The sequence below is a fragment of the Peromyscus eremicus genome, chromosome 1, assembly GCF_949786415.1.
Source record: "Peromyscus eremicus chromosome 1, PerEre_H2_v1, whole genome shotgun sequence".
Taxonomy (NCBI): Eukaryota; Metazoa; Chordata; class Mammalia; order Rodentia; family Cricetidae; genus Peromyscus; species Peromyscus eremicus.
The window spans coordinates 44,242,306-44,267,518 of record NC_081416.1 but is presented as its reverse complement, the minus strand read 5'-3'; the positions used below and the strand labels follow the sequence as shown (position 1 = coordinate 44,267,518).

The following is a 25,213-nucleotide window of genomic DNA, read 5'->3' as shown; positions in this document are numbered from 1 at the left end:
TCGCCAGTTAAAAAAAAAAGAATCTATGACATATACAGCCACGTTCTTGTTTCTGTTTTGTTTTTGTTTTTGTTTTGTTTTTTTTGTTTTTTGTTTTTTTTTTTTTTGTTTTTTGAGACAGGGTTTCTCTGTGTAGCTTTGCGCCTTTCCTGGACCTCGTTCTGTAGACCAGGCTGGCCTCGAACTCACAAAGATCCGCCTGCCTCTGCCTCCTGAGTGCTGGGATTAAAGGCGTGCGCCACCACCACCTGGCTGTTTCTGGGTTTCTTAACTGAGCCAATTTAGTGTTGCTCTGTGTTGGTGAGAGTTCTGTAAGTCCTAGGGTGAAGATGCTAGGGTTGAACAGGCACAAACAGGGAAACTGCACCCATAGCACTTTAGGTACACTCTACAAAACTGGAACTCAGAGACAGAAAGTGGAACGTGGTTTGCCAGGGGCTGGAGGAGGGGAAGATGGGGGGAAAGGCTGATCAATTAGTTAGAGGAACGAATCAGTGAGTTTTACTGTATGACATGCGGACTATAGTTAACAACAATGTACTGGATATCTGAAAACCCCAGAGAGTACTTCATAATTTTTCTCACCAGAAAACAAGTATAGGAGGTCCTACATATGTTAATCAGCTCAACTTAGCCATTCCACAATGTATACTATTTCAAAGCATCATGCTGTATACTGTTTTTTAATGAGGTGCAAATATTTTATGTATTTTTTATATTTATGTATGTGTGTGTGTGTAAAATTTGAGACAATTAGTTCTTTCCTCCTGCCATGTAGGTTCTAGGGATTGAACAAAGGTTGTCAGGTTTGGCAGTAAGTTCCTTTATCCAATGAACCATCTTGCCAGCTCCTGTACCTTGTACCCTGTTAATGTGCACAACTTCTGTCAATTAAGAAGGTGGTGGGGAGAAGGAAGTGAAGTAAAACCAGACCCAAGTAGAGAAAAAGGCACGAGTGTAATTGCTATCTACAATTAAACATAGTGAACTTGTAGAACCTCTCATGTCCTGTGGATGAGGATGATGTGGTGGTTATCTGTCTATCATCCATCTTCTGTGTTGCTGTGGGATGAAAAAATATGAAGTAAGAATTCAGCTGACTATGACAAAGCCATACCTGGAAGAAGCCAAGAGCCTTTCCAGAGGATAAAGCCAAGGTTTAAGGAATCTTGATGATATTGGCTTTTGAATATTAGCCATTTCCTGTTATGAATTTCTCGTGTGCTATTGTAGCTTTTCCATTCCTAAGAACAGTATGTTTGACCATTCACTGGGCACAATTTCTCCTGTACACTTAAAGTATTTGTATAACTTTCTCCAACTGTGCTAACAACAGACACAGTCAAGATCCCCAATTTCAGGCCTTTTTGTAATTATTATCACTAGCAACATCTGGCCAGGACCTTCTCTGGACAAGATACCTCCCAGACTTTCTAGACAGACTTAAGCATTCAGACTATCTGTTTGAGAAGACCTGTCAGATGTGCTAATTAAGCTTAACCTTCTTTCTTCCAAATGCTATCTCTGCTCTGATCAATTAACTCAGAACTAAAGGGTTTTTGCTTACCAGGTACCTCAAGTTGTGACTCAGGTTGCCTAGCAACTGAGTGCACTCCCCCCACCCTGCCAGAAAATGGTGGCAGCTGAGATAGCTTGGGCAGATAAGGGGCCAAAGGAAAATAAGGCAGTTTTATTTTCACTCATCACTGATAGACTTAACACCTTACCTAACCACTTCTAAGAATATAGTTTGAGCATATAAAATCTTCTTTGCTTAGATATTAACCCTATTTGGCCCTCAGTTGATTCTATTCCCCATTAGTCCCTTCCCTTTTGGGTTGTAAATGATAGCTGACAATTACTGCTCTTTGTGGGGACTTTATTGCCCCTCCCTTTGACCCAGAAGGAATTCAAGCCTGGTGACCTTGCCTTAGCCAGAGCATTGTTATTGCATGGGTATATAATGGTAAACCTCAGAGACTTGAGGGGGACTAGATTGAGAACTAGGAGAACAAGATGGAAGACAGAGAAGAACTAGAGGAGGAAGAAACAGATGGAAGACTAGATAGGAAAGAATAAGATGGGTAGAACTAAGGAGATGGGAAAGAACTAGATGGGGAAGAATAAGAGAGAGAGCTTAGAAGAATAAAGAGAGGAACTAAGGATGAAGAAGAACTAAGATGGGGAAGAACTAGGTGGATGAGAACCAAGATGGGGCAGAACTAGATGAAGGAATTAAGAAAGCACTTAGAGGGAACAGCAGAAAAATGTAGAGAGAATCAGGCAACAGAAGAGCTAGGCATGAGAGCAGAAAAGAAGCTGTGTGGACCGAGAGCTGATTCTGAAGAATAAAGTGAATGGACTAAAGAGTTTCCTGTAAGTAGATTTATTTGAGAATCCCTCAGATTAATTCTCACCACTGGTTGCATCTCTTCTGGAATCCTGAGAAAAGACTATTAGAAGCTAGACCCCAATAGTCATTAATACTGTGTGCACAGTTTCTTTCTTTTTTTAAAGAGGAGAATTGCTATGGCTTGGGTTTCAGAGAGTACAGTCCATCCTGTACTGGTGGGAGCATGAGACAACAGCTTCGCATATATCTTCAGAACAGAAAGCAGAGTAAGGAAGCAATGAGGAAAATGGACCCACCTCAGTGACCTTCTTCCCCCAGCTAGGTCCCACCTCCAAAAGGTTCTTTAGCCTACTGAAACATCACACCAGCTAGAGGCTGAGTGTTCAAACATTTGAGCCTGTGGGAGCCGTTTCAGACAGGCATGCAAAATTTCATGGCTCTATTGAATGAGACTGTCTTTCCATTCCTGTAAGGGATACTAGAATCTTTACAAGTTCTAATGCTATACTTGTTCTCTTGACTCCCGAGAATTTTTACTTTCAACAGCATGTTCAATTTGTGCTTGCAAAGGCATGGTCTCAGAGAGGGGGATGGGGTAGTGTCTGATGCATATGCACTGACGGGTTGTTTGGGTTTTGACACACAGTAACAAAAGTAAGGGGCCATAATTCTATCAACTATTTTTTTTTTTTGGCCTTCTGGATTGCCTCTACAACTGCAGGACACAGACCAAAGAGGACATAGGAAACACTAAGGAAGTGAATGACCAGCAAAAATTGAGGCCAAGGAGGTGAGTATGTTTCATTGAAGACTCCAGCAAAATGGAGGGCATCCTACTGAATATTGCTATGTGTAATGTTAGGGGAGCACCTGCTTTCAGGCCCAAGGGGCACATGTGTCCTTCCTCTTTAGTGTGATGACGGTAGGTGACACTATTAGAAGCTCCATGGAGCTTGCCAAACACTTCTGATCTCATTGAGGGAGCCAGGGCACAGATTGTTAAAGTCTCAAGTCCTTCCTACAGAGAGGACTAAGAACAAAGTGTTCCCTGCTATGGCTCAAGTTCTGAAACACAGATAATCTGTTATAGTCCACTTTCATTCCACAGCAATTCAAAGAACCTTCCAACCTGCTGTCATCACGTGACCATAAGCTAGGACAGCTGCTCCATTCCACTGGGCCATGGGAAGGAACATCTTCAAATTGCCTCCTTCCTCTTCCTCAATGCAAAGTAAGTGCTGGCTTTACCTTTCCTCCCCAACATCCCTACAGCTCTCACTGTCCTGTCTTCATGTGCACCAATGTCTCAGGCAGCTCTCTAATTAGGAGGAAAGAGAAATCCTAGAAAAATCAGACTGACATGCCCAGTGTTAGCATTGCAGCCCAGCCCAGCTCTGGCAGTTGACAGCTTAGCCTTTAACTGGGTCACTGTCAACATCACCACAGGCATGGGTGCTGATCTTCAGAGATCTGCTGGCTTATCTAGTGACAGATTTGTGAGGAGCCTGGAACCCCAAAGAGTGACTGGGGGGACATGTCATTTGTCAGGTTGCCATATGTTCCATCGGGAGTGACCACACTGTGCTTTTCAAAAAAATCTTAAGAGTGTAAATAGAGAACTGAAGATTGTTCAGTGCTGTGTGTCAGCAGAACAGGAAGCATCATGCTGTACACATAAGAAAAACCTGGAGTTACCCAACCTAGGGTTGAGTTTGGAGTCTCCTCTCTCCAGCTGTCTGAAATTAATCAAACACATATTTGCCTGACATCCCTCTTCTGTGAACTGTGGATAATAACCTCTTATAGCATGTGGTGGGGTATTAAATGGGAAAACAGACCTCAAGCACCTTGCTCAGTAGATGGCCAGATGCTATGATGACCAGGTACTTTAATTATGTCTCGCCATCACATTTCTGTTAGCAATGTGGCTACTGTTTACTTGAAGCTTCGTTTGTCCAAACTAGCCATTCAGTCCTCAGAAGCTAACTCTCTGGACACTCTTCAAACCCTGGCAGACTGTATTCCAAACTGGGCTTTTCCTGCCCTTCCCAAGAGGAATTGGATGATGTATTGGCTACATATGTGGATGGCAATGAGGCAGTGAAAGTGAAAGACCCTGTGGACTGAGGGCAGTCACCTCTCGAAGCACGATGCAGCCTGCACACTTTATTTTATTTATTATTTATTTTGTTAATTGCCCTTGGAGACAGCCTCTGTGTATCAGAGTGAAATCAGCTTGTCTTCAATTTTGCTGTGGAAAATTACAGAGCTGTGGGTGTGGTCAAAGTCTTTCAGAAATGGGCTCAGCTCTGTTAGATGAGGAGATCAACTAGGATGCTTGGTCCCTCTATAGAGTAGTCATTAGTCATGGGCCACTTTCTGTATGTATCCATGCATGTATTCTGCTTTTTAGGTCTCATATTACCCAAGCTAACCTTGAACTCTAAGAAGCCAACAGTGACCTTGAACTCCTGACTTCCCAAAGGCTAGGATTATCAAGGTGTACCACCATGCCTATCATCTCAAGTGGGAAGATGACATCCACTTTCTTATTTGGAAGCTATAAAGACCAGTTGTGTATTGTTCTCTCTTGATGAGGTGGAGCCTGTAAGCAGGTGAGCATGGAAGTGAGGTACTGGGGAGTGTGCAGGTCCACGCCTGTGTGAGATGTACACAGGAGCAGATGGGTTAGGGAAGAGTCAGAATCCGGCACTAGAATCTGTGTGGCCCCATCATGGGGAGGATGCCCATTTCTTCTCTTTAAGTTTCTTTGCCTTCTTACTGTGGGCTTTGGTGAGTTGAGCAGTCCTCTTTCCTCTCAGAGAATAATGACTTCTCAGAGTTAGGAGCCAGATGTAGAGGCTTTCAAATGTAGTAGATGTAGAGTGAGAAGTCCTAGTTGTAGATCCTACCCCTTCCCTGCCTAGCTACGCGACCTTGGTTGTCCATGTTACCGAATCTCTCTGAGCCCTAGTCAATTTATCTGTAAGATACAAATAATCACAGCTGCTTTCTAAAAATGTCAGGATAATTAACTTACTCATCATTTGAAATATGCTTTAAGGGCTAGCAGCCCCGTTGGTAGAGTGCTGGCCTAGCAGGCACGATGTTTTGGCTTTGGTACTAGCCAATAAGCTCTGGGGAGGTAGAGACGGGATGATCAGGAGTTCAAAGTCACCTTTGACTAAATGATGGGTTCAAGGCTACTCTGGGTTACATGAGAGTGTCTTAAAAATGCTTTGAAAGACACAGAACTCTAGTAAGTGCTCAAATATGTGTTAGTTTTTGCTTTCCCAGTGAGTATGGGGGGGGCTCTTAGATAAGCCACAATGGAGTAAAATGGTCTCTACAGGCACTCAAGTTCCAACACCCTCATCCCACTTTTGTTATTATTATTTGATTCGCTGGGGATCAAGCCCAGGGCCTTGCATGTGCTGGCAAGCACCCTACCATACTTCAGCTAACTTCACTATTGTCTGGTGGCTTTGAAGAATTCATCTTTCTTTAACTCTTCAAAATAAGACCATTGTTTCAATTTTATACTTTCCTGTTCATTACCCAGCCTAGAAACAGGGAGTTTTTCTTATGCTCTTGTTGACTTAGAAGACCATGGGTAAATATAAACAAAATACCTAGAAAAATCTTTAGCACAACTCTTCAGGGACCATGGAGAAGAATGGACTCATAATTTTATCAAGTACTTTACTGATTTTTCATAACTAAACAGCATTGGCCGTGTTTGATTGGCACCAAAGTCTCCTTTATCTTTTACCCAGTGCCTGGATTTATAATCCCCGAACAACATAGCCGCAGCTTTCTCCTGCTTCTCCTCCTCCTTCAGCCAGTTTCTACTTCTTCCATTAGTGCTACTGTAGGAAGTGGTTGTTTTTATTCCATAGTAAGTGTTGATCTTTTACAAATTCGCCCTTAGAAAATTACAACCTAAATTACACCAGACAGTTGCATAAGCCAAAGACATTCAAGTTCTCCCAGCCCACAGGCAGCTTTCCCCAAGCCTGTCCCTGCACATTTTGGCCAGTGGTTGTGAACAGAGCAAAGGACTGAGCTCTCCAGGAGAGTTCGAGGCCCCAGGCAAATCACACCATGTAAAATCTGGTTAAGATGACTATCAAGAACAGCCTTGAAAGCAAAGAGGAGTCAAAGCAGGTCAGACAGCAGCCAGAGGGATTTGGGCCGAGGAGGAGGACCTGACTCACCAGCTCTGCCTCAGGGAGGGATCAAGGAACCAAGTTTCCAGAGAACAGCAGGCTACCTCAGCCCATCACGCTGAGTCAGTGTAGATGAAAGCTGTGGGCTGGACCCTGAAAACCCAGAACCACCTAACACGGAATCTCACATATCTGCTCCCAAAGGAGTGTGATGTGACCTAAGTGGTTTAAAAAGATCCAGTGACACCCAGAGGGAATGCTAAGGGCTTATTTCAGGGTAAACTTGCCATCTTAGATAACCTCAGTCATGTGACTCAGATCTATGGCTTGTAGGTCATTTTCTGGGGTGTGTCTATTCTTCACTGAACACACAGAATCAGCTCACCTCAATAACCAAAACACAAGATACCACATATTCAAAATGAAAGTGCAGCCCAGAGCAGCTGGTCTTGATTGTATCCCTCCCCCAAGCAAAAGGCAATTTCTTGCTTAGTTTTGGTCCCACTGCAGGAGACAGAGATTGTAACAGGACTGTTTTGTGTTCTTTGGGAGGAATTAAACAAGGCTATTTGCTTGTTGAACTTCAGTATGATTGACTTAGGCCTGAAAAGATGGATGTGTTTAAGTGGGTAAGAAGGAAAATGGAAACTATTTGGGGAGAGGGGAGGGAGGACAAGGGCTAAAGGCTGGGCTGAGTGAGGCATTCAGAGATGAGCAAATGACTCTGGGGGAGATGAAGCAGAAGATACAACCTGAAGTTGAGGAAATGAAAGGGAGTTTTGATAGAGGCTGCAGACAGATAATGAAATGTCAGCCATAAGCATATCTGTCAGGCCAAAGGAAGGCATTAAAGATTTAGGAGGACATAAAAGTCTTGCATAGGTATACATGACAGAGGATCACCCTGGTAAAAGGAGATGGGGTGAACTGGAAGCAAACCCTATGAAACCAACTAGGAGGGGGCGCTGATGACTCCTGGCTGAGTGAATGGAGTGTCTGTAATCAGAATGGTGAGGACAGGGTAGCTCCCAGAACACAACACAGCAGGATCTCACTGGGCAGTGGGACCTTGGAGTTCATCTTCAGCCGTCCCCATGCTTCTTTCTCCAAGGATCAGGCTGAATTTTCTCAAGATTGTACCTCGTGCCTGCCTAGTTTCTGAATTATCACCAAAGAGGAAGGAAAACAGAACGAAGCGAGTGAAGGAGAGCCTTATTTCCTTTCTGGAAAATTCTAGTTTGCCCAAACACATGTCCTAGACAATCTTGTACATTGGTTATTTCAAGAGTGGAAATTACAGCTTTAGGGAAAAGCATAAAGCATGATATTTATGAGAATAGTGAAGAGTCAGATAGTCCTCATTCAAAGCTTTGAGGGGCAGCTTTGAGAGAGTCTGTGACACCCTGAGAGTTCTAATCAATTCAGCAACAACTGGGGTGTGCTGACTAGGCTTTTTTTTTTTCTGTCACCTTGACACAAACTAGGGCCATCTGGGAAGAGAGAACCTCAATTGTGAAAATATCTCTATTAGATCGGCATGTAGACAAGTCTACAGGGCATTGTCTTCATTAATAACTGATGTAGGAGATCCCAGACCACCACAGGTGGTGTCACCCCTTGGCAAGCAGTTCTGGGTTGTATAAGAAAGTGGGTTGAGCAAGACCTGAAGAGCAAGCCAGTAAGCAGAATTCCTCTACGACTTCTGCTTCAGTTCCCGCCCTCAGGTTCCTGTCCTGATTTCTCTTCATGATGTAAGCTATAAGTGGAAATAAACCCTTTCCTCCTCCAGTTTCTTTTGGTCATAGTGTTTATTACAGGAGTAGAAAGCAAACTAGGGCAAAGGGTGACCTATGTTGTCTGGTCTATTTGGATGATCAAATAATATGCTTTGTGACAATTCTCTGGACAGCTCAAAATTCCATGTAAAGGAGTAGTCAGTGAAGTCATTACTGCTCCAAAGAAGGGAATCTGATCAAGTGTAGTGACAGAGAAATCTAGACCTATATGCCATAGGTCCTACCTTATATCTGCAATTTTTGGATTAGCTACCTGATGGGGGAATATCTTTGTGTACACTGTGAATATGTGTTGCTCTGATTGGTTGATAAACAAAGATATTTGGCCTATGGCAAGACAGCTTAGAGGCAGGTGGGAAATTCAAAGAGGGAGACAGGAACAAGGCGAAAAGAGACACCAGCCGGCACCGAAGAAGAAGCAACATGCCAACAGACCGGTAAAGCCATAGAACACGTGGCAAACCATAGATTAATAGAAATGGGTTAATTTAAGATGTAAGAGCTAGCTAGCAAGAGGCTTTCCATAGACCATACAGTTTATAATTAATATAAGCCTCTGTGTGTTTAACTGGGTCCGAGTAGCTGTGGGACCCAGCAGGAAACAGGAAAACTTCCAACTACAGCTACCTAACTTTTATAACTCTCATTTCAATAGCTACAGAATGGGGCAATAATGGACTCTTGGTTAACTGTCAATCACTATGACCAAATATCTGGCACAAAAAAATTTATAAGGGGGAAAACACGTATTTTTGCATCATGGTTTGAATTGTTTAGTGTAAGTAAGTGGCACATATACCAAAGTGGAAATGCATGGCAGTGGAGCCTGGTAGCCTCATGGTGGCCAGGAAACAAAAAAAGAAAAGTGGGAAGTGACCAGAGTGTCAGTACCCTTTAAGATCATGGCCACAATGACGTAACTTCTTTTGATCAGGCTCCATGTCTGCAAGAGTCTGCTTCTTCCAGTAGTGACATAGAATAGAGGCCATTGCTTCAACACATGCGTCTTTGGGTGATATTCAGCTTCCAAATCACGGCACAGTTCTTCCTCAGAAAGCTGTTATGATAACTATGTTTGTTGAAGAATTAAAAGTACTCAGAGCCAGGTGGTGGTGGCGCAAGCCTTTAATCCCAGCACTTGGGAGGCAGAGCCAGGTGGATCTCTGTGAGTTCAAGGCCAGCCTGGACTACCAAGTGAGTTCCAGGAAAGGCGCAAAGCTACACAGAGAAACCCTGTCTTGAAAAATCAAAAAAAAAGTACTCAGAATAAAGTGTATCTGGTATATAACACATAGTGAATAAATGTTGTTACTACCATTATCAATAAATGTTAATGGCCTGCATATGGGAAGTGAGCAGAGAGACAGGAGTAAAAGTCCACGGGTTTGAACTTGAATCCATAAGGAAATGTTGTGTAGCATTGCCAGAGCCTAGGAATGTTAGGAAAATCTGACTGGGATGATCTGGCCAGTGATTTGCTATAGTGCACCTCCTGGCATCATTCTATCCTCTTGCCCACATGCCACAGACAGTGTTTTCACAGTGGCTGTTTTGAGACCTGTTCTAATTGGACTGCTGTGTTCTGTCTCTGAAACACACTTAACAAGAGTTGATAGAGTAAAACACAGTGCAGGCATTCACAACCCTCTCTGCCTAAAGCCACATCATAAACAATCAGGAGCTAAGTTCATGGTTGCCAGATAAAATATCATCTGTGGATGCCAAGACCATGAAAGAAGTGTCATCACCTGCCCATTCCCATGGAGAGGCTGTCCCATTCTCAGCCAGCATAACTGTTTGGCAGAAAGGCCATACATCTGTAGACAATGTCACACTCACACAGAAGCAGGAAGGTAAATAGTTACAAAGGGCTGTTATCACTGTGGCTTCAGCCACTTGGACTTTGTGAGTATTCTGAAAGATGGTCCCAAGGGCACTTGCTTTTTAATCAGCAGCCAAGCCTAACGCTCAATAAGTGTCAGCAGGTTAGAAACACAGTGCTCCTGAGCTTGCTTTTGTGGGCAGATGAGTGAGCTTTGCAAACTATTTAAGAACGTTTCTTCAGACAAACTGTTCCCTTCCTCCAGCACTCCCCACTTTACACAGGAAGAAGATGATAATTTGAGTTTATCAGGTTAACCCAAATTATACAATTCACAATTCATCTTGCTTCCTGCTCATACAAAACTGTGCACACAGGAAAAAAATCATAATTTTGTTGCAAGAAACAAAGATAAATGAAGGTAACCAGGGGATTGGAGAAGCCATGTTATTTGCAGATTAGTCAAAGGACCACTATGGGGGATGCTGGGAGTTTCATCCCCTGCAAGTCCTCCTGCTTCCTCTGTCCCTGGGATCTCCTGACAGTACTAGTTTCTGTACAGCTCTTCTCATTTCAGGTCTTCCCCCGACCTCCATCCCCATTCACTGATCCTATATCCTCTGCCTACTGTAGTCTCCATTGGATGCTTTCCAAGGCTCTCCAATCTCCATGATCACCAAGCATATCAACTTATTCCCATGCTCATATCCCTTCCAGCACCCCTACTTCTGGTGCTGTCTTTTATTCTGCAGATGGAATGGTCTTTAACACACCTCAATTCTTATTTGAATCTCACTCTGAATCCCAGCCTGACCTAGAGCTTATTTTGTAATTCAGACCTGTGTCAAACTTGCAGTGATCCTCCTGCCTCAGCTTCCTGAGCATTAGGGTTAGAATGGTGAGTCACAACACTCAGCCAAAAATCCAAATTCTATAAGGACAATCCTCCTACCTACAGTTTTTCAGTACTGATCCCATAGAGTATAGTTCTATGGCATACAAGAGGCTTCAAAATCAGGTCCTTGCTTCAGTCTCTGGTTGTTTCCACTGCAGCTTTCCTTGCAAACTATGGCAGAATTGGGGCACTCCGTACAAATCTTTGACATCACCACATGTGTGTTGAGAAACCAATTCAAGGAAATAGGATCTGCTGTAACTTACCTGAGACTTTCTTCAGCCTCAGAAAAAAGCTGTCAGAGACACATGGTGTACTAGAAAAAGGAGGGATTTACCCTCAGGAATGTCTGTATCCTATGGTGAAGATTTGTGTATGAAGATCCCAGCTTCAATGTCCCTCCAAAGAGGTAATTGTGGATGCTGTGCAATATTCCTTTACACTGTGTGAATGTATGTCACTGTGATTGACTTAATAAAGAAACTGAAAGGCCAATAGCTGAACAGAATAAGGTTAGGCAGGAGAGTCAGATTAGGAGAATGCTGGGAGGAAGAAGGGCAGAGTTTCGAGTTGACAGCCAGACACAGAGGGAGCAGGAGATGAACGTGCCATGTTAATAAAGATACCTCCCCATGGCAATACAGAGATGAATAGAAATGAGTTAATTTAAGTTGTAAGAGCTAGTTAGTAATAAGCCTGAGCTATTGGCCAAGTATTTATAATTAATATAAGCCTCCATGTGTTATTTTGAGAGTGGCAGTGGGACAGGAAAACTCTGCCTACAGTGGGATTTCTCTGAACTTTACCCTGAGTTTCCCATAGCACTGTAGTCTAGCACTCTACTTTAGTATTTAGTTTGACAGTAAAACCTTCACTGGTCATTTCCCTATCTTGCTTAACACATGTCACCACTGGCATTTCATTCCTCTTGCAAATAAAGCTTTTGCAGTTGAATGTCATCTTGTCAGATTCTGGGAGGCTGCCTAAGACACATCCCTGTGTTCCAAGAGACTTTGGGATTCCCAAGCTCTTTAAGCACTGCCCCAAATAGAGTACCTATTTGGTTTGTTCTTACTCCCTTCTTTCTTATCCCAGGAAAACTCTACTCCTTCACAGCTTAAACCCCATGCCCCCATGGCAGCCTCCTGGACTCTTGACTACCACGCCTGCGCACAGCTGCACTGACTTCCCCTGTGCTCTGTAGTACTTTCTACATCCTTGGTTTCTTTCTGCATGTCTGCTGGTGATAGTGCAAATGGGCATCTTCCCTGTGGCATCTATTATTGCTCTTTGTGGCTAGGAATTATTTCCCAGGATGCGGAGCAGTACTTGTCATGGGACACACTGATTAAAATACTGTGGCAAATAAATAACTTGACATGTAGGAAGTTAGGAATTCAAAAGGGGAAAAGACCTGTTACCCAATAGCTGGAAGCACCACAAAAAGAGATTCATTAATTCACTAAATGTGTAATTATGGAGAACCTAATATGTTCCAGGCACTATTTGGCATATAACATGAAGCAAAATTAAATCACAAACACAATTCCTGCAAACGTGGGTTGCTTGGTAGGGTTAGCAGCTGCAGGATGCTATGGATCTGAAAGCTGACCAGAGAATAAGTGAGCACTGGAGAAAATAACAAGGGACTGCAAGGAGAACGTAGTGGGGCTCAGAAACCAGAGCAATAGACTAAGACAGTGTGTGCATTCTGCTGGAGCAGTTGGCAGGGTAAGTTATCAGCATGGAGTCCCATGATCTTGATTCCAGAGGACTGGATGGACACAAGTTTCACAACACACTAGTTCTATTCTACCCAGGCTCCAAATATCCATAAAATATGGCCACTTTTCTAGACACGCCTGCAATGAATCCAATTTTAAATGCAAAATACCTCTCCAGCACCGAAGTTCAGTGCCAACTTGTCCAAGCCCATGGAGCAAATGCTCTCGGCTGACAGAGGTATAGTAGAGGGTGGGCAGGGGGAGGTTTCAAGGGATGAAACAGACCAGGAACTGTGCATTTAGGGAAGCAGACCGTTCCAACTAAGGACACATCACAGCTGCCATCAACTGCCATCAAGCAAATTTACCCACATTGAATAAACTTACAGGACTAGCAATTGGGATTATTACTCCCTAATATTCTAGTAGTTAATACACTGGTTTTATTTTTTAAAGATTTTCATATAAGAAGAACTACAAAAAGTAATGGGCAAAATAGAATCTAGGGGCATAAGAATATCTTTAAGAGCAAATGATTTAAAAGTCAGATTCTGACAGCTCACTATAATGTGAGGCTCTAAAAGTAAAGTTATGGAAACATGAATCATAGAGGTTTCAAAGAGGAGGAAAGGCAAGAAGCTCTTAAAGGAAGCAGACCCACTTTGCAAGGATATCCCTGGGAGTCTGATATTTAAATGTCCACAAGGAGGCTAGAACTTTCAGGACTTCTTGCAAGGACCCAGAGCTTACTGAAGGAATAGGAAGATCAGCCCTTAGCTTCTCTGCAGCTTCCCTGGAGGAAGCTTCCAGGGTCACCCTGCCCCCAGGACATCTCTCTCATTTAATACTCAAGGCTTTGGCACTTAAACACTCTTAGCACTTCCTAGGTGCTCCAAGCTGCTTCGAACCTCCCTGTCTTCCTGCCTCCTGTCTTAGCTCTCTCTTACAACCTACCCAGGCAACCTTCTCTTTACTGGCCAAGAGCACTGTAGAACATTCCTTTCTAATTCCTTCCTCCCTTCCTTCCTTCCTTCCTTCCTTCCTTCCTTCCTTCCTTCCTTCCTTTTCTTTCTTATTTTTTTTCAAGACAAGGTTTCTCTGTAACAGCCCTGGCTGTCCTGGAACTCACTTTGTAGACCATGATGGACTTGAACTCACGAGATTCATCTGCCTCTGTCTCATGAGTGCTGGCATTAAAGGCATGTGCCACCACATCTGCCTTCCAATTTTTTTTCATACTATATGTTCAAACCTCAGGGTACCCCCTCTCATTTTTCTGTCTCTCTTACTGCATTAAAGCCAGAAGGTAGGGAATATCTCTACTCTTTATTGCATTACACCTCAAGACTTAGTGTAGAGTAAGTGCTTATTGGATGTTTGTTGAGTAAATGGAGATAATGCATTAATTTTATTTAAATGTAAAACAGTGTAGCCAGAAGCATTTAGCAACCCCATGGACATTCCTTTAGTGACACACCACAATATTCCCCTGATGGTATATTACTATTTCCATTTCAATATTGAAGGCAAATGGTAGCTCAGAGGGTAGAAGATGGATCCAAGTGTAGTAGGCTAAATACAACCCTCAAAAGAGTGGTGAACATGGCTCTTGAACAATATCTTACATGGCAAAAATAATTTTCAGATGTGGTTTCATTCAAGACCTTGAGATAGGGATATTATTATTATTATTATTAATATTGGCTGGGCCAATATAATCACCAGCATCCTTATGGGAGGAAATAGGTACATTTAATTATAGAAGAAGATATTACAATGGCCAACAGAAAGAGAATTTTAAAGCACTATTGTTAGGTTTGGCAATGGGGGAAGGGATCTTGAGCAGAGGAATTTAAGTATTGCATCTCTAGAAGGTGGAAAAGGCAAGGCACAGGTCTCTTTAGGAGATGTGGGAGATGAGCCTGCTAACACCTTGCTTTGACCCAGTGAGACCCAAGTACTGAGCTCTAGAATTGGAGAATACAAACATATTGTATTAAGGTACCAAGCTGTGGTCATTTGTTACAGCAGCTATAGGAAGCTCATACCGCAAAGCTGAAGTGTGAGTTGGTGTGGATGAATCCGCCCTTCTTACTCTGGAGCCCTGCCCACTGTGAACTGTATGGATTGGGATAAGTAACTTAATTTCTTATGGTCAGGGTACAAAGCTACCTGAGCAGCATCCTGCAGGAGAAATGTCAGGTTATAACTATCTGCTTCTGTAAAGAGGTCAAGTGAACACCTGAATACTCACTTAGCATTACCTGGGGGTGGGACATCTCTGGAGAGAGGCATTGGCTCTACACTGCCTACCACTTAAGTGTTGCCATGGCAGCCCTGACAGAGCCACACTTACAGTTTCCTGTTACGATTGGTGTCTGAAATATTAAAGGCCTGGCTGCTAGCTGGTGGGTTTAGGGAGAGTGCTTCCATCTGACTTCATCAGTGGATGAACATTTAGATGGGCGCCTGATGTGAGGATGTTATTAGGAGGTGTGGTGGAAAGTAGGGTGCAGGATGTCATTGGAAGAAGTAGCTTAGGGGAATGTACCCTGTAAAGATATAGTTTGTCCTAGCCACTTCCCAGCTCGCTCTTCTTCCTGGCCCCAGTGAGTTGGGCAGCCTCTGCAGCACACTCCTACCGTGTCCATTGCCTCAGCCCCACAGCAACAGATCCAGCTGATTTTGTACTGAAGTCCTGGGCCAAAATAAGTCTCTCCTTAAGTGCATGTTCACAATGAGAAACAGTAACCAGCACATTGCAAGACAGTAGGAGAAGGGCACCTTGCGGGTGTTTTGTGTCTCATTGGAGTCTTAGTTATGGTGTTGGTGTTGTTTCCTTTCCATACACAAGAAAAGCTGAGGACTAGAGAGAGTAAGTGATTGACTACAGATTACATGGTGAGTGGCTGAGCTGGGACTTGAACCTGAGTCTCTGAGCCTAACAAGTGAGTCTGTTATTTAACATCCATGTTGGTGGTTCTCAAGATAGGGCCAGTGACATGAGTATCAACTGGGCCTTCATTAGAAACAGAATTCTCAGCTGAATTCGAAATCCTGAGGTTGGATTGACACTGACCAAATGAGGTGTCTGAGTAATTCTGATGCACCCTTGCTATGTGCTAGCCAGTCTTCTTAGAACCTTTTGGTGGGGAAGCCATCTCTAGGGTATAATGTCAATACTGCAAAGACATTCTGGGGTTCTCCATCCCCAGGGGAAGCTGTCATGTATGCTTTCTCCATGGACTTTCAGAGAGGTAGAGATGGAGTGCATTTGATAGGCACAGCAAGATATGGATGATAGTTTATTAAATTTTTATATTTATTAAAATATAATATTAAAGCTGTATGTACATTAGCGTGAGATGGTAAGGGCATGCTGATACCTCTGTTGATAACCACTTGATTCAGCTGTGGTTTTGGAGCACTAGCACATCTGGAGTTCTCAAGACAAGAGAAGGTCCTTGTGTTCTTGGCCTTCTGAAGACAGATAGACTGGGCTGTAGTGACCCGAAGTCCAGATCATCCCACACTGGGGAAGGAGTGAATTAGTAATCAAAGGCAGATTTCATGCCTCTGTACTTTGCTGGCCTCATGAAATAGAGATGCAGTAAGTTTGGGAATTCTTCAATGCAAATACATTCACAATGTTTCTGGTGCAGACCTGAGAGGTCATGCTGCTCCAGCCAACCCCAGGAATCCTCCATTGTTTGAGAGGTCTTACCTCTATACCCCGCCCCACCCCCACCCCACTCTGCCAACCCCATTCTCACTGTGTCTGTGGGAACCTCAGGGGCTGCCCTTCACTTTTCAGCTCCTGATTATTGTGTGTGAATTCTGCAGAGCTGGAGTGGAGAGGCAGTAGGTTGATTAAGGACAGAGAAAACTAAAAGCTAACCTAGTAGCAGGATAGTAGCAAGCTAAGCTTTGTGTATTTTTGTGAGAAAAAATTGAAAATAGACCTTTGTAGAAAGCAGACCCAAAGAAATCATAGCTATTGTGTGGTGAGAGTAGAGAAAAAGGCGTCTGCAGCTTCCTAATTTGTTTGTGTAGTGCTGGGAAGAGAACAACCCAGGATCCCCACTGCCCTGACACCAGGCAGGTGCTCTAGCACTCGCTAGACTCTACCTACCTACTACACTCTCAGCCCAACGGGCATTTAGTTAGTCTGATCCTTTAGACTTGTAGTATACTCTTTTCCTTCCTTCCTTCCTTCCTTCCTTCCTTCCTTCCTTCCTTCCTTTCTTCCTTCCTTCCTTCCTTCCTTCCATCATGTCAGGGATTGAACACAGGGGCTTGTACATACTAGGCAATCATTCTACCACAGAGCTGATTTGGAACAGGGTCTTCTATTTAGCCCAGACTGGCTTCAAACTTGCAACCCCCCTGGCTCAGCCTTCTGAGATTGAGATTTGCAATATGCATGGACACACACACACACACACACACACACACACACACACACACACACACAGTGTTATATATATTCTGAGCACACAAATTTACCTTCTCTGATTCCTGCCTCCTCCTGGCTTAGCTGCTTTCACCATGGTTTGCAATAGGTACAAAAGGCCTCATGGATTCAGCAGTTATCTGGCCAATAATTTGCCATTTCTGATGTTGCATAATGTAATTCTCATCCTGCTTACCCTGAAATAGGAGTCAAACCGACAGAAGTGCCCCCTTACTTGTTCAGACCCTATGATTGTGTCACAGTACATTCACTCACTCCTTCATTCAAAACCCACTGAGAAAAAAAATCGTTTATGGCAGGAACAGTGCTAAGCATGAGAAACACAATAATGAGAAAAAGCCAATGCTGTCACATTTACATTCTGGAGTGGGAGGCAGGGACAGGCTTGGCTAATATGGGCACCAAAGGAAGAGCAGGATGGCCATAGGGGAAAAAGGAGGGAGGGAAGAATGGAGAGGAAAGGGATGGGGTCAGATTTTACAGGATTTGCTGCTGACTCTGCTATTACTAGAAGCCACAGGTTTCAGCAGGAGAGGAGTGAGCTTAGATTGCATTTTCACACCCTGTTTCGACTTCTTATTTACTTCTTTTTTTTTTTTTTTTAAACTTAAGGCTGAGTTTGTTAAGGGTATGAAAGGATGGCTCCCAGTTGCCCAGGGCAGTGATGCTGATCCAGTGTGGTAGTGAAGATGGAGAGAGCTGACCCAGTGTGGTAGTGGATAAAGGTAGCTGACCCAGTGTGGTAGTGAAGATGGAGATAGCTGACCCAGTGTGGCAGTGGATGGAGGGAAGGAGACAGACCCAGGAGAGAGCCAGAGGCAAGGTGATTAAATTTGGTCTTGGACTGGCTATAAGCAAAAAGGAGGAATCAAGGATGAATGTTAAATTTCTAGTTTACTTAGTATTAAGAGCAATCACTATTGTGCTAGATGCAGGCATTGTTATTTAATCCTAAGGATGTCTCCATAGAACTATTATTATTCAAATGGGAAAATATTCAGAGAGATACATACTTCCCATGATCACACTGAGAGTAAGCAAGAAAGTTAGCATTTGGAGCCTCCTTCCAGATTCTCTGTGATGGTCATTATGTCACTGACCCATTTCTCAAAAGGATGGCTGGTATTCAAAATATGCTAGGTTCAACCCGGTCTCTTCCCCATGACAGGAGCGTCAGGGGCACCTGCCTTGTGTGCTGGACTAAGAGGATGGGACAGGAGAAAAGGAAAGAAACAGTTAAGCCAGTTGTGTTGTCGGAGGAAGAGCTAGGACTCAGTAGGAAACCCCTGCTGGTGACAGGGCCTCTAGAGGACAAATGGCCATTTCAGCCTGCCATGGGGACAAGCTTCTACAATGCCAGGGAGTGAACACAGAAGGAGCGAGCAAGCTCAGCCACTGATCCTTAGCAGGTTATCAGGAAACACACAATAAATTCAATTTGGATCTGCAGAGAAGGGGAATGCTTCTGCTGGCCATCTGCCGCAAACACAGCTAGTTATGCAGCACATTCAAGAGGACAGGTCTGGAAAGTGGCTGCAAGGACTTCAGCTCATTGAAGGAAAAGACACAAAGGGACAGCTCAGTGGTGAGCTGGCCTGCTTGTTGCAGATCAGCTGCAGAGGGCCACAGGAGCATGTTGGGAGTCAGGGTGTTCAGCCTCAATCCATCAGTCCACAGATGGCCAGTGAACTCTCCACCATGCATCTGGGTGGAGGTTCAGAGACTGTGGACTGCAAGGGCAGGGCACCTTCCAGCCACACACCTAGGAGGGTAAGTTTCAGAGTCTGTAGCTGAAGCTATTCACCATCAATTAAGTTCTGTGATCTGAAGAGCCACTAACTTGCTTTATTAGCACTGCTGGATGATGACCAGTACACAGCTGCCTGGTTCTTCAGTGCTCATCCTTAAAGAACTTGATGCTTAAAGCAGATGTGGCATATCACGGCTATAATGCCAATGCTTGGGAGGTGGGGACGAGAGGATGAGGAATTAGCTTTACAATGAGTTTTGAGGTCAGCTGGGACTAGATGAGACCCTATCTCAAAAGAAAATAAGAGCTAGAGAGATGGCCCAGCTGTTAAGGGAGCTTGCTGCTCTTACAGAAGATTCAAGTTCAGTTCCCAGCACCCATGTCGGGCAGCTCACAACAGACTATAACTCTTGGGATCTAATGCCCTCTTCTGGCCTTTGCAGATACCACACATGCATGGCACACAGCCACAACCAACCCTCCCCAATTAATTAAAAATAAACCTCACAAATATACATAAAAGTATAATAAAATTAAATAAGAAGTAGGAGGTGTCATGCCTGCCATTGTGGCTTCAGATAATTCAAAACCACTCAGCTCAGAAATGATGTGTCACCTTAGTGGCTCATCTCCATCTGTAATGTTACAGACCATCATCTGTGGTTTGGGATAATTATGCTAATTTTCTACTGCAGAATAAATGTAGTGGCTTCGAAAGCACCAAGTTGTCTCATGTTCTGTAGGCTGGAAGTCTGGGAACAGTGTGGTCTAGCTGACTCTTTGCTCTGGGTTTTACAAGGTTGATGTCAAGGTGTTGGCAGCCTGCATTCTATCTGCAGGCTCTGGACATGACCTGGAGCCAGGTTCCTTCAGGTTCTGGGCAGAGGTCTGGGGGGACCCTTTTCCTGGGTAACTGTTGGTGGCAGGTTGTTTTCTGTCTCTAGAGTTAGCTGCGTTTCTCGGCTTGTGTCTACTTCTGTCATCGTCTGACCAGCAGCTGGGGGTCACATTCTTCTCTCTTCTTAATATTCTCCTCCCTTTCTGCCCCATGTCTCTTAGGTCTCATTCTTGCACCAGATGTCTGTGACTCTCTCAGTCTTGGGCCCAGCTGGAAAGTTCAGGCCATCTCCCTAGCTCAAGGTTGGTTGCTACTGATCATCTCATCTCATCTCATCTCATCTCATCTCATCTCATCTCATCTCATCTCATCTCATCTCATCTCATCTCAATCTCATCATCTCATCTTTTCCTTTCCTTCATAGAAATCAGAGTGCACATTATACCTCTGATTTATTCTGTATGGTCCCTTACAGCTGTGAGTACATCAGACATCTCAGGGGGATGTGTTTAGAATACTGCTGCTTACTCCTGATGGTTAGGTTTCACTGTCAAGTTGACTTGATTTGGAATCACTGTGGAAACATACCTTTGGGGGCATCTGTGAGGGTGTTTTCAGAAAGGACTCACTAGGGAGGGAAAACCCATACTGAATATCAGTGGCACTATTTCATCAGCTATATCACCTGACTACATAAAAATCATAAAGCAAGCTAATATCTGCATTCATCTCAACTTCTGAATGGAGATCCAATGGGACATGTTACCTCATCTTCCTGGTGCCATGGTAACCACTCCTCCTTGAGAGATGAAATAAACCCTGCCTTGGCTAAGTAACTTTCATAAGGTATTTTGTCACAGCAACAAGAAAAGGAATGAACACACTAAACAGTACCCACTCCTCTGCTGCGATGGCTCCCACTGCAGTGAGGTTTATTCTAAAGCTTTGGTTTCTTCTTTGTGCTGATGGCGTTACATGCCATTTCTGGTAAGTGACAAATTCCATGAAGTCTCCTGCCTCCTTTACAATGTCATGGAGCTGAAGGGTTGGCAGGCATGACACCAAAGGAGAGGAAACTGAAGATGTGGGGGAAGGTAGGGGAATCCTGAAGCCACACACAATCAGGATTTAATTATCCCAGTAGCTGGGTCATGGTTGCTCTTTTATTGTCATTTGTTCAATTATTCACTTAACCCTTCATAGCATTTTTTTTGTTTACCTACTGATGGAAGAGCTACCAAGCACCTAGTCCATGAAACAGTGTATTGTCCTCTGTGTATCAAGTTTGCACCCACAGAGGATACTTCATAGTGAGAATTACTGCATCAAATGCTGCTGTGGAGAACAAGAGGCCTCAAATATAATTGACATGAAGTAGGGACTTTTATGACAGCTCATAAGAAAGCAGAGGACAATTAGGAAATATGTTGGGGGTCAGAGTTGGAGAATAAGATGGAAGAATGGGAACATGAATATGATGAAGGAACATTATACGCATGTGAAAACGTCACAATGAAACCCTTATTTTGTATAATAAATGTATGCTAAGAAGAATGGAAAAATAAGATAAATAAGGAGCTCTAACCTTGCCTGTAAGGGTTAGGAAATGAAGAAATGACTGAAGCCCAGATAACATGTGCCAGCCACTGTGGCTGACCAGCTGGGGTAGACTGAAGCAGGGGAAATACCTTGTGGGAAGGGTCTAAGGTTCAGGGAAGAATAGAAGAATCCAGGGGAAGGAGAGGATGGTGAGGGATGAGGTTGGTGAAGTGGGGCAGGTCAGACTGAACAGGCTCTTCAAGCTACAGAAAAGACTCTCAACTGTATTCTAAGGAAGAGGGGGTCCACAGAGGGTAGAGCCTCATGTTCAGTTTTGAGTTTCTGAAAGTCTGTGGGGACTAGTGCGGAACAGGAAGAAGGGCAAGGCGATAAGTGGGGTGTATTGAATAAGGCCAAGAAGCAGGATTCCTAACAGCCCATTGTGGGTCACTTGGTACAGGTGGGGCAGGACTGGGGCAGCCACATTCTGGAGGCAGAAATGTATTTCCAAGCCTCCAAGGTGGGCTCAAGACAGAAGATGGTCAAGGTCATTTTGTTGGCTCTCATAACATTATATCAATTACAATTACATTCCCATATGTAATATAGGCCTTACTCTTTCTTTATAGTTAAGCTTTTATTGTTTTGTAACCACTATGATTCAGGAGGCAACAAAAGCCTGCTTGAAAACACCTAGGATTTGTTACCCCAGGTTTGTTAGCCGGGTTCACAGGATTTCTGCTTTGGGATAACTAGTGTTACATTGCCATGCTCCCCCCAGCCTGTGATACAATGCTGAGGAGGAGCTACATGCCACCTCTCTAATGGGAGCTCATCTGGTCACTGAGTTCTGCTGAGTCCCTAGCCTTTCATTTGCTGGCTCAAAGCAGCCATTAGCCCTTGGGGACTGGAGCAAGCATGCCCTCCTCAGCGCTCTCTCTGAATGATTGCTTCCCAAATACCTTGGCGAGGAGCCAAGAGGTGACTTGATGGGGTCCTTGAGCAGGTCAATTAGCCTCTCTCAAGAGGGCTGATGGCTCTGGTAAAGAGGAGATGGAGGGAGGACAAGAGTCCTGCTTACGCCTTCCCCTGCCCGCTCTGCCTGCCATCTCCCTGCACAGTCCTTCAAGTGGTCCTGTAGCCTTGCAGAGACTCTCTTGAGTACTTCTAAGTTTCCCTGACTTACAAAAACCTTGCTTATCCTTTGAGACTCAAATCAAATGCCACTCTTCTTCGATGTCATCTTATTCATTTATTCCATAACTTGTTATTAAACAAAGTATGCTAGACATATAAAATACAGTTGTGGACAAGATGGACAGAGAGGCACCAGTTCTCAAGGAGTTAGTTGACAGTAATCAAGCAAATCAGTCAAGACTGTCATGTGATTATGGCTATGGAAAGAGGAAAGGTGGGTATATGGAGGGAGCTGCTTTCTGAGGTTTTTTTTTTTTTTTTTTTTTTTTTTTAAACTAAGATCTGGCACCTTGAGGCATGAACACACTGGTTTTGTTTGAAGGACACAAAGGAAGTTGGTATGGCCAGAGTATGAGGCCAAAGGAGAGGGCAACATGAAGTGAGGACAGAAAGATCTCAGGGAAATTCAGGTTTTATTATGAATAAGTAAGTGAGAGACAAAACCTGACAGTCTGGTGTGTGGATGGGACAGGGACAAAAGAGAAGATAGAGGTGTAGGATGAAGGCAGAGAATCCACTCCAAGGCTCATGGAGTGCGTGGAAGTGGGCCATCGAGAGAGAAATTTTGGTACTCTGTGGGTAAGTTGGATTTGGGATAGAAAAGAAGAGTCCTGAGCAACTGAGTGTACTTCTAATGGCTCTTGACTGAGAAAGGAGAGCTGGAGGGGTAGTGGTGATGGGGCTGAGGTTGAGGTGTCTAAAGTCTGCTTTGGATTTGTTAGTTGAAATGCCTACCAGGTATCTGAAGGGAAATGCCTAGTAGTTAATTGAATCTGTGAAATTTGGGGAGATTAGGAAAAAAGGATGTTAGAGAAAGGTTCCTAGTGTGTGACCTTAAGTGTTGGGAGATGTTTAAGGGTGGAACTTACTGGGAAGCCACTGAGACATGGCTCTTGCAATAAATTAAGATAGTTGTCATGGTATTCTAATTAATTCTCATGACAGCACTGTTGGAAAAAAAATACAAGCCTGCCCTGCCCCTAGTTCTCAGTGACTTTCTGTCTCTCCATGTGATCTTTTCTATCCTTTAGGAACTCAAGCCACACCTTCTACCATGATGCAATGCAGCACAGGAGTGGGGATGGGTGTGTGTATGTGTGACTCATAAACGTCATGTTGATTGGACTTACTAGCTCCCCAAATTGTGCTAAATAAACCTTATGTCTTTATAAAGTATGCAGCCTCAGGTATTTTGTTATTGAAATGGAGAGCAGATCTGTAGAGATGGTGTTTAAAGCAATAGGACTAAATGCTCCTTGGAGAGAGTGTAGAAAGCAAAGGCAAAATTTACATGTTGCTTTCCTTGTGAAGTATCCCCGCAGTGTCCTCCCTGGGACATGGCCTTTGGGGTAAATAGTGAATTTCTCCCTCCTTTTCAAGGCAATATATAAAATGCCCATGGAGCCTACCTGCTCCAACCTCTGGAGGTTCCACATTGTACCAATCATTAAAATTCACCTTCATCCTACATTAAACTTAATTGTACAGGATTCTTTAAGAGTGGAGTTACAACTGACTAGTTTGACATGTTGCAATTCACAGATATTTAATTATGGTATCATTTGGTTTCGACCTTTGCAGCTTGTTTTGTGCACATTAGAGCCAACTCTGTTTGTAATGTTTCATACTATTTTGGGATGCCCTTGGCATGTGTGTACAAGGACAAGGGACATCAACCCTTCATTAGTAAAGGGAGCTTGTTTCTCTGGACTTTCAGTGTGCTTTATACCCCTTTAAATAGTGTCACATTACAGCTGAGTGCTTTGCATGTATTGCTCCATTAGAAGGTCAGTCTGGAGGAGGTAAGAACCTCAGAGTTTGGTCTGTGTCAGAGACTCTACAGTTTGTATTTATTTGGGCTTATAAGTTAAAAAAAAAAAAGCCAAGTTCAAAGGGTCAGTGTACTTTCTATCCTTTCTTGGGAAAAGGTTCCTGCTGGCCTTGCAACTTAATGTGCTCTTAACTCAAAAAAAAAAAAAAAAGGAAGCCGTGTGGGGCACAAGGGTGACGTGGTGGCTTCAGTCTGGGCCACATCTTCTCCTAGTTCACTCTTGTGTCAGAAAATTCATCTCTATGCTGACTTTTGTGTGGGCCCAATTAAATAAAACCACATGAGTCTTAAAAATTACATCCTTAAAGTATATAAAAATATTGACAAAAGCTGAAGTTCTTACAATGTGAACCTCTGAAAGTGTGTCTGGAATTTTCTAGAAATATCTTTGTTGCTCAGAAAACAAAAACAACAGTTGTATCCGAACAATGACCAACTGGAAGAGATAGTGTTAAGCAAATCCCTCAGTAATAATCTACCAAGGCCAGGCATGGAGGTTCATGCCTACTAATCCAGCACATGGGAAGCTAAGGAATGCTGAGTTTAAGGCCAGCTTAAAATATGGTATGAAAGTCTGTCTCAGAAGTCATATTAACCAGTCAAAGGGGGCAACAGCCAAGAGATCGTCTGCAGTCTCCTGGAGGTAGAGGACAGGATCCTGTGCCACCACTCACGCTCTGGCCCTGCTGCATAACTGCCTCTTTCTTGCCAAAGAACTGAATCCGGCTGGATCGTCACCTCTAGTGATGACGAGAGGACATGGTTATGTGGATTAGAGTCTCCTGCTAGGTGCCAAGGAGCTCCAACAAGCCAGAGTGAAATTCA

The 25,213-nt window shown here is 43.7% G+C and overlaps 1 protein-coding gene and 1 long non-coding RNA gene across 3 annotated transcripts in view; one reads left to right on the top strand and one right to left on the bottom strand.

Annotated features, from left to right (window-relative positions):
- Window positions 1-25,213, bottom strand: part of Pcsk5 (proprotein convertase subtilisin/kexin type 5) — a 434,973-nt gene that overhangs the window by 110,794 nt on the left and 298,966 nt on the right. The gene's annotated exons all lie outside the window — the stretch shown is intronic.
- LOC131908851 (uncharacterized) lies at window positions 8,463-20,970 on the top strand. The gene is made up of 3 exons (XR_009378677.1): window positions 8,463-8,755; window positions 11,194-11,444; window positions 20,043-20,970. It is a non-coding gene; the product is annotated as an uncharacterized LOC131908851 (long non-coding RNA).